This window comes from Nicotiana tabacum, chromosome 8 (genome assembly GCF_000715075.1).
Source record: "Nicotiana tabacum cultivar K326 chromosome 8, ASM71507v2, whole genome shotgun sequence".
Taxonomy (NCBI): Eukaryota; Viridiplantae; Streptophyta; class Magnoliopsida; order Solanales; family Solanaceae; genus Nicotiana; species Nicotiana tabacum.
Genome location: NC_134087.1, coordinates 116,184,753 through 116,195,618, shown reverse-complemented (window position 1 = coordinate 116,195,618; position 10,866 = coordinate 116,184,753).

Genomic DNA, 10,866 nt, shown 5'->3' with positions numbered 1-10,866 from the left:
GGCGGGGTTGTGCTCCTCCGGAGAGGGGGAGGGATTGCTAGCTTCCGAGCTAAAGGGAGACAATAATAAATGGGATATGCATTTGCAATACGATGGCGCTCGCAACAGGGCAAAATGGGGCCTAGTCTTTGAGGAGAAAACATCGTCCGAGCCTGCTGCGCCCAAAGTTTCCAGTTCTAGAGAGGTGGTTTCTCTGAGCAATCATGCTTTGACCGAGGTTGGTTCTTCTAGGGCCGAGAGGGCTAGATTAACAGCGGTGTACCCGACCTTCGAGGAAGTCCGCCGACTCCATTTTGCGGTGAGCTTTGGCACAGGCCTTCCGAATCTCGCATCTTCCCTTCCTTATCGAGCTTCTCTTTTGCAGGCCATTGACAGGCTTAGGTTTGAGCTGCTCCGTCATGGGGATAGGCTCTGGAAAGCTCTGGATGAGGGTAGTTCCCTTGGGATCCTTTGCTAGGAGAATGAAGTTGAGTTGGCACACCGACGATATGAGGCGTACCGGAGCTCGAATTATGAGAGCTATTTGATAGAGCAGGTAACTTCCCATCCCGGGTGGGTATGCATTTAGCTTTTCAACTTCTCAAGTTAACTCTTCGCCTATTCCAGCTAGAGAAAAAGACGGAGGTGCTGGAATGCCTTATGGGTGAAGCCGACCGAATCAAGAATGACTATGGCGAGCTAAGAGCTCAGGCGCAGGCTTAAGCTTCAGAGGAGGAATGTGCCTTGGCTAAAGTTCCTGCCTTCAAGGTCCAACTCCGCTTAGCTCGTAATAATGCTTCTGTTCAAGCGGATATGATCACGAAGCTCGAAACTGAACTTTCGAAGGTTAGGGCTGAGGTCGTTGATGCTCGGACTGAAGCAGCATTGGTCCAGACCAAGGCTGATCAGGAGATGGAAATTTATTTAAAGGATGCTACTGATGCTCAAGCCGAGTTGAAGAGGGTCCTTGATTGTGAAGAGAAGATCAAAGAATTTGCTCGTTGCAGATCCCGAAGAAGGGTTCTCAAGGAGATCGGTGCCAGGGATTTTGTTCTCCCGGAAGAGTTGGCGTGAGCGAGGGCGGACGAGTATGGTGCTCGGTCACTCCTTTCCGACGCTGAGGAGAGTGAAGATGAGGCTGATAGACCGTAGCCCTCAGGGGCGGGGCATAGACTTTGCCATTTTGTATGTGATGCCTTCAGAGTGTGTTTGTAGATGGAGAATGCACTTTTTCACGAATGTAAATAAAAGAAAACTTGAGGCTTTATTTCTTCCGTACCATTTTCTACTTTGCTTCTGACTAGGTGGACTGGTTTCAGAGTTGATGAGAATCCTTAGATTCGTGATGTGGCTCTGGGCTCATTAGGCAGGCCTAGGGGCTCTTACGCGTTTGGTCGATGCAACCTATAGTGTAAGCTGGTGTTAGAGCTCTTATGTTTTTGCTCAATTGTTTTGGGTTTAGCCTCCGAGTTGGGCTTCCACTCGAGCTCATCTGACCCTCAAGCTTTTGTGTTTGCATGGGTGGGCGACAATGGTTCTTATGCCTTGGGTCGAAGCAACCTTTTATATGCACGGCCCTGAGGCTCATTAAGTTGGTTATAATGGCTCTTACGCTTTGCCCTTAGGCATGTATAGTTAACTATTTTGGGTCCGGTCTCTAAATCGGGTTATGACTCGAGCTCATTTTGACCCTCAAGCTTTCAAATTTTAAGCTGGCGATAGTGGCTCTTACGCTTTTGGTCATTGCGACCTTTTAGTATGTGTGGCCCTGAGGCTCGTTAGGCTGGCGAGAATGGCTCTTACGCTTTGCCCTTAGGCATATGTAGGCTTTGTTTTCCTCTCGTTAAGGAATTTTGCAAAGATTTTTCCTGACCTGTCGTCAGTTTGGGAAAAACCTTGATTTCAAGTTATTTGCAGCGATGTTCGGGCACCTTGAAAAGTTTGGCTCGTAGGCTGAGTAGCTCGAAGCCTTGTGATTTAGAGCTGACATGGTCGAAGCTCTTTTTCCTGTCGAGGGTAGCTTGTTTAATCGGTTCTTTTCGAAGTAGATTCGAAGTAATGACCTATGATTTTGTAGTGACGATCGGGCGTCCCCAAGTCGCGTTAATTCAGCTAGTACAGCCGTATGACCGTAGTGATTTGTGTTTGGCCGGAGCAATTTTTGATCCTGAGTGTAGTAGTTTAGGCATCTATATCGAGGGTATGCCCTTTCGGGAGTCTTACAAATGCGATATATAGCCTAGACTTCGGGATTAAGTTTATGCCTGTAGTAAGGTCTTACAAAATTTTCATGCCTTTTGAGGTCTTACAGTTTTGTTGATACTTTGTATAAGTATGATTCATGCCTTTTGAGGTCTTACAGTCGTTGATACTTGGTACAAGTATGATTCATGCCTTGCTTGAGGTCTTACAGTTTTCATTGATACTTTGTACAAGTATGATTTATGCCTTGCTCGAAGTCTTACTAGACCGAGTCTACCCGCTCGGGGTCTTATGGCCTCGAGTTTTTAAATGAACAGCGATTGGCGACAGTCTCCGAGTCACCGAGTTTTCTTTGGCTCGGGAGCCATTTCTCGTGAGCTCGGAATTGCCTTATTGAAAGATTATGATTTTGGAGATTCCGACCCTGAGGTCATGCGCTTTCTGAGTTTGTGATGCTAGTCTCCGAGTGTTCGGGACATTTTTCCTTTTTGGAGATCTTTCGTGATTTTCGTGTTGCCTCGTTGGGGGCTTATGAGTTTGGAATTCGGACCGTGAGGCCATGCGGGTGTCGAGTTAGTGATGCTAGTCTCCGAATATTTCGGGGCATTCTAGGTAGAGGGATCTTTGCTGTGAAAATGTTGAGTTTCATTTGGAGTACGAGATGTTCCGGCGAAAGATATTCTTTGATTGGTTGGCACAAGTACATATTGTTTTTTTGTCATGGGTCCGGCTTATACGAACACGGTTCATTTAACTGTTTGGCCAGGTACATCATTTCCTACTAGAACCTTGCTCAGTATTCCTTGGTTATTTCGAATGGGTGCCCTCCAATGTTTGGGGTTGATTGCAAAAGAAGCCTTGTACGTTTGTTGGATCCTCCTTAGGTAGCACGTGGATGTTTCCTCGTTAAAAACCTTGTCGGTGAAACCCTCTTTGGGACAAAAGCTCGGCCTAAGGAAAAGAGTGCAACGGATGCCTTTTAAGGCCTTGAGATATTCGGGTTGGGTTAGCACTTTCGACTGCCCTGATCGAGCGCCTGCATATGGGTTAGTGTAAAATAATGAAAAAAGGGGGTGATCTTACCTTATCGTGGGATGCGCCAGCGATGTTTCAAGGTCTGATGTGTCCCTATTGTTTGGAGCGAGGACTCGGTATGGTCCTCTGCTGTGTTTAATCGGGCTTAGCCGAAGACGTAGTTTGATTATCCTTTGGCTCTTTCGAGAGTGGAGATATTGGTGCCAGCGCTATGTTACACACTGCTAACACTTCCATTGTCGCGTGTTGTTCCCTGTAGATGGTTTTAACCCCATCCTTTGTCGGAAATTTCATCATTTGGCAGAGGGTAGATGGCGCCGCTCCCATGCAGTGTATCCTTGGTCGCCCGAATAAGGCGTTGTATTTCATGTTGTTACATCTCATACTTTAATATTATGATAAGTCGTAATAATCCATATAAGCTTGAAGGGATTAAGAGCCCGTAAGTTTACCAACCTTGATACGGTTAGATATTATGTTAGTGTGGTATTTTCTTTTAAGTGGAGTATTTTAGTATAAGTTTTATATGTATAATTTTGGATAGTTACCATTATTACTATTGTCGGATATGGTAAATTATACACATACTATGAGAAAGTTTATGAGATTTTCTTTATTGTAAAGATAGAAATTATTTTCTCACAAGAAAAGAAGGTTATCTTTTTTACTATTTTAAGAATTAAGCGTACGAAATTTTTTACTCCTTAAATTAGATTAGGAAAATTAGAAGTTAAGAAAATATATATATATATATATTAATATGGATATTTTAATAAAATAATAAGGTATGTATCAATTTCATATGGTACCACGTGACCCTGTTAGTAAGGTGTATAAAGTGTATTAAAAATAAGTAGATTTTTAAGTAAGTTAGGATAATTCTTAATTATGTGGATAATTAGGTTAATTAATTATTTTTGTGCAAGATTAGTTAGTAATTATCCAATTTTGGATAAATTTTAAGCCCCCGCGTGGCAGCCTTGCATCACTAAGTGATGACTCTTCATTTTAGACAAATGTCATACAAGTACTGCCTTATTTACCATTAATCTTCTTTATATAAATATCATTTGTAATTTTACTCCATTTTTACATTTGCACATTAATTCTTTAAGTTTGAAACTTTCTTAAGTTATGTTCACTCCAGTTCTATAGCTTCGCTAAGTGTTGGCTTTTTCGAAGTTTTGTTCTCGGATCCTAGTTATTGATGGTTGGAACGCTTATAACTACCAGCGATTAGTGTAACAATGCAAATAAATCCTAAATGACAATTTGTTTCCTGCAATCACTTTATTCGGATAATCAGTGGCAATCTATATAATCTAGACCAAAGAAGTCATGACTGTGATTCCTTAGTTGGTAGAAGAAAATGCTGAAACATTGATTCTGTTAGTTTCTATGAAAGAGAAGAGTTCAATCAAGGAGGATGGAGATGTATGTACACCGTGTTTCAGAGGGGAATAGAGGGAAATGTCTTTTCTGTTTCTTTTGAAAATTGCGCTTGAAGCTTCTGTTTCTGGCTAGAGATGAGAATAAACAAGGAATATCAGGTAATGTGGCAGCCTTAAGTCCAACCTTTTTGTTGTTGGCATGCTGATTCGTCCTTCCTCAAAGTGATGAAGAGCAACTTGATCTATTTTACTTACTATTTGGCATGTGAACTATGAGTGTGTCTGAAATAGTTTGGTAATAAGTCCTCTCCCAAAGATACAGAAATTAGTACTAGTCTCTTTTGCCCTGAAATAGTTTTTACCACCTATCTTATGTTCAAGGAGGCTACTCCCATTGCCTTCTGTTGTTTGAATAGTTCTAATTTATGTGGATTGTGTTTTGGAGATTCACAATGTTGAATATGACTTATGTGCAAGATCAACTGATCGCTCCTTACCCGTGTAGATTTTGTCTCAAGAATATCATATGAATTTTTCCCTACTCAGGTATGTCAAGGTTAATCCTTCCTTCTTTTGGCGTGATCCAGGCAATGATACGTAAACGTAATGTTATTTCATAAGTGTTTCTACTCGTAGTGGTTAAGGATGTATATATTATTTATTCCAATAAAATGATATTAATCAGAGGTATAATGGTCTTTTGACGTTTCAAGAAGTTTTATTAATGTAATTCTCATGCATTGCGCTCATTTACATGTGCATTTACCCATGACTCAGACGGCATTATATACGCGTATATATGTATATGGAATATGGGAAAAGGTTATGGCGCTATATACGCACCACCACCTGATCAGCTTTTATACGTTGATGATTTTGCCCACAGTGGCACCAGATGGCATTATATACGCGTATATATGTATATGGAATATGGGAAAAGGTTATGGCGCTATATACGCACCACCACCTGATCAGCTTTTATACGTTGATGATTTTGCCCACAGTGGCACCAGATGGCATTATATACGCGTATATATGTAAATATATGTATATGGGATATGGAAAAAAGTTACGGCGTTATATACGCACCACACTTGATCAGTTGGTATACGTTGATTATTTTGACCACAGTGGCATCATATGGCGTTATATACACGTATATATGTAAATATATGTATATGGGATATGGGAAAAAGGTTACGGTGTTATATACGCACCACTACCTTATCAGCTGGTATACATTGATTATTTTGCCCACAGTGGCCCCATATGGTGTTATATACGCGTATATATGTAAATATATGTATATGGGATATGGAAAAAGGTTACAATATTATATACACACCACCACCTGATCAGCTGGTATACGTTGATGATTTTGCCCACAGTGGCATCAGATGGCTTTATATACGCGTATATATGTAAATATATGTATATAGGATATGGGAAAAAGGTTACGGTATTATATACGCACCACCACCTGATCAGCTAGTATATGATGATGATGTTGCCCATAGTGGTTGAAATGATATGATGGGATGCCCTCAGAGGCTTGATGATATTATATACGTACAGACCTATGAATTACATGACATTTACATGCATGTGCATGACATTAAAGATATTTCATGATTTTTGATTTACAGAGCCATCCAGATTTACAGGCTGAGTCATTTACTCCACGTTTTCTTCCATGCCCTTTATATACTTATTTACATGTCTTACATACTCAGTACATTATTCATACTGGCGTCCTTTTGTTGGGGACGCTGCATTCATGCCTATAGGAATAGATAATCAGTTTGACTAGCCTTCATCATAGATGAGATTGTCATTCATCGAAGGATCGGTAAGACTCCATCTCATTCGGAGTGCAGCTGAGTCTATGAGTCACGTGTCAGAGTTTTGCTACAGACTTATGGGTAGGCCGGTACCCTGTCCCATTTATGTCAAATAATCTTAGAGGCTTTGTAGAGACAGGGTTACTATGTACAGTATATGAGATGCCTTGACAGCCCATATGTATTCAGGTTTTATGAACGATGGTTCATTGGTATAACATTCGCCCACTTACAATTTTACATTACGAGTTATGGCCATGCTGGCCCATGATAGTTATAAAAAGGAATGAATGAGCTATAGGGTGGTTCGCTTGGGCCACTACGGCACCGGGTGCTAGCTACGCCTCCCTAGGTTCGGGGCGTGACACATGTCTCCTTCGATGAAATGGAATTTGACATTTTGGGTCGTGCCGGCCACGCTGACTGGAGAGTGATCCCTCATTTCGTTGTTTCGATTGCCGTGTCGAATCCGTTAAGAACTCGAGTGGCGGGTACGATTTGGTCTAGCAGTCCGAGCTGCTCTATTACCCTCGACCTGATAACGTTGGTCGAGCTACCTGGATCCATGAGCAGATGTTTTATTCGAAATGAATTAACGAGGAAAGAGGTTACTAGGGGCGTCGTTATGAGGTTGGGACGAGGTTTTGGAGTCCTCCTCGATGAATGCGAGGGCATCTTCGGGTATTCATCCCCGAGTTCACTTGTCTCTAGTGATGGATATTTTTATCCTTCTCATCACGGGTTCTTGGGGAGTGTCGACACCTCCTAATATCACGTAGATAACATGTTATGGCTCATTTGCTTTGTTCTCCTTGGCTGTGTGTATTTATGAAGTTCACATACTAAGTTGTGAAGGATCCGACTGAATAGGCCTAGGCCATTTGGCGTCCCTGATTTTGCTTATGGAAAACATGATGTCCGGTACATCGACGCAGAAGTTGTATTATGATAGGCGAGGTGCCCCCATTGGCCCTGTGTCCCCGTCGAATCTGCCTCTTTTGATGAGTCCCCGAGGGTTCTGTCCTTGGTTCACCAATCGATCATTGCGAGGCGGTTGCATCTCGGGGCATTCCTCCTATCTTCGGGGTACGACCAATACCTCTCTTTGTTCGATTTCGACTCCTTCTCCAGGAGTCTGATCGGATATACTGAGCCCGAGGGGGCTCCCAGTTGGTCATCCTCGACCATGATCTTTTACCGATGCCGGTTGTGGACGTCCGACCAGGTTACAGTGGGATACTCGATCAGATTCTCTTTTAGCCACCTTGAGGCCACTGAGCTTCGTTCATTCAGCCCCCGAGTGAAGGCCTGCACTGCCCAGTTGTTTGAGACTAGGGGCAGTTCCATTCGTCCCGTTTGGAAGCGATATGCGAATTCTCGTAGCATTTCTCTCTCCCTCTGCTTAATCTTGAATATTTCGGACATCCTTGCTGCTACTTTGATGGCACCAGCGTGTGCCTTTATGGAAGAGTTTGCTAGCATGACAAATGAGTCTATGGGGTTTGGAGCTAGGTTGTGATACCATATCATGTCCCCCTTCGAGAGTGTTTCTCCAATCTTTTTAAGTAAGACGGACTCGATCTCGTCGTCTCTTATGTTGTTGCCCTTCACTGCGCACGTATAGGTAGTGATGTGTTAATTGGGATCTGAGGTCCCACTGTATTTTGGGAGTTCTGGCATTCTGAACATCTTTGGAATGGATTTCGGAGCCGCTTCCTCTGTGAACGGCCGTTGTATAAACTTTTTTGAATATATACCTCTCAGGATCGGGGGGTGCGCCCGAGATTTTGTCGACCCTGAAGTCTTAGGTTTCGACCTTCTTGTCGTTGGCTGCTATCAATTTCTTGCCTGACTCGATCCTTTTGGTGAGGTCCTCGAGCATATTGATTATAGCAGGATCGGCTACCGATCCGTTGTTGCTCGATCTCTCCAGTACCTGTTCGGCCAGGGGAGTAGCTTTCGGTGGTACTGTACTAGGAGTCTTCGGGTGGCTTTGTAGTTGAGTGATAGCCAGCTGTTGTGCCTGCAACATTTAAAAAATAACATGAAGACTAACTTCCCGTTCTTCCTGAGCTGGGGTTTTTTGGGAATCCTATTGGTCGCCATGTTGTATGCTCCCGTCGGTGTGTGAGGTTTTGTCGACCTCCTGTACGTCTTGCGAACCCGTGTCCGATAGATTCAGTCTAGGTGTGTTATCAGGGTTCTGTGGTGGCGCGCCAGCAATTAGAGCAGCCACGCCGTTTTCTCTGTGGTTTTCAAGGTTGTCGTTCTCAACTTTGTTTACTAAGCCAGACATTTTGACCTGAAATCGAAGATCTCGGATAAGAAAAAGTGTGAAAGATAACTTGCGTTGTGTAACGAAACCAGCAAGAAAATAATCACTATTATTTTTAACCCCACGGTGGGCGCCAAACTATTTACCATGAAAATGATAATAACAATTAAATTTGTTGATGGTACTCTAAAAATACATGATCTATCTTTATGCTAGTTGTTAAGTAGTTGATGCTAGAAATGTAAAGTTAAAAGATGAAATGCTAGCTAAAATGGAGTTACAGTCGAACCGGGGGGTTTAGCTATTCGGGCCTCGGACTAACGAATTAAGGGCCTCGAGGTCGATGCTTGGGCTCGGGCTTGAGCTATCGGGGATAATCGGGAAAGGGTTAATAGGTAGAATATGATCGCTAGAGGCTCTTTATGGCCTATGAAGAGCAATAAATGAAGAACAAGTATGAAGTTATAAGTAAGAGTGATAGTATCGGGAGAATATGTTAGAGAGAAAAGATAGAGAGAGTTATTATTTATCTTGTGTAGAATAGTTGGAGCAACAGGAGCCCCTACAAAATGACAATAACCCCCTTTATATAGGAGAGGAATCCCAACATAGTACGAAAAACATTATTACAAATATATGGAGGTGGGACGGCTAGACGGGACACCTTGATACAGGTTCTGGGCAGGTCGGCTTTGTCACACATAGCCGCGTGCCTTGGTAATTCCCCATTTTTATAGCCTCGATCGATATTCCCTTCAGGTCGGACATCGATGAGCTTCGAGGGAGGGAACTCGGTCACAGCTTTGTGCCCTCAAGCCCTCGAGGTGTTTTTCTGAAATGAACTAATAGCAAGAAATTGGACCTTCTAATTTCGCCGCGTACACTAGTTCCGTATAAGATACCACATGACCATAATAGTAAGGTGTACAAAGTATGTTAAAAGTGAGTAGCGCTTTATTTAATTTGAGATAATTTCTAATTGTGTGGAAAAATTGAATAATTATTGGTTAATAGGAAATTAACTAACTAATTAAGAACATAAGTGGGTAATTATTGGATAGTGATTTAATCCATAACGTGGCAGCCCACAAAGTCAAAAAATGTGACTCTTAAAGTTCACATATGAGTGGCATATTTAGAATAATAAGTTGCCAAGTCATTCACAAGAATGGGGCCTACAACTCCAATATTTAGAGACTTTCTCGTATCCTTATACTTATGCTAGCTTACAGATGAATCTCAAAACCAAAAGAGTTTATATGAATTCTTCAAAAAAGAGTAAACAAATAAAGCTCAAAAATTCATATGAAATGTAGCATGCGTGAATCGGTGTTCTAATGCAGTACGGTACAATCTATTCCAAGAATATCATACAGATTTTCCCCTATTTCAATCCGTCGTTAAGTATTTTCGTAATCAACGAGTGTTAAAGGGATTGTCAAGAGAATCGGTTCAGGTACGTCAAGGCTATCCCTTCTTTCCTTTTGGCATGATCCATACGATACAAACAAAACGAGCAAATGCACAACTTCCATAAATGACCCTATTTAAAAGCTCTCGAGGATGCTCTTGTTCATTATTGTTGTATTTATTCAAAAAAAAAATCAAATATTTTGGTAGCCATCATCCAGAAAGTGACAAAGTTTATTTCATGATATTAATTAGAGGCATAATGGTCTTATGACATATCGAGAGATTTTATTAACGTATTTCATATGCATTTCATATATTTATACATGCACATTGACCCATGATCAAATGGTATTATATACGCGTATATATATATGTGTGTGTATATATATATATGGGATATGGGAAATATACGCACCACCACCTGATCAGCTGGTATACGTTGATGATTTGCCCACAATGGCCGAGATGATATGATGGGATGCCCTCAGAGGCTTGATGATGTTATGAACGCATATACCTATGCATGGTATGACATTTATATGCATATGCATAAGATTATAATATTAAATGATTCACAAATCTATTCAGATATACATGTTGAGTCTTTTACTCCATATCTTTCACATGCCTATTGTTCTATGATTTACATTCCTTACATACTCGGTATGTTATTTGTACTGACGTGCCTTTTGTTTGGGGACTCTGTGTTTCATGCCTGTAGGTCCCGATA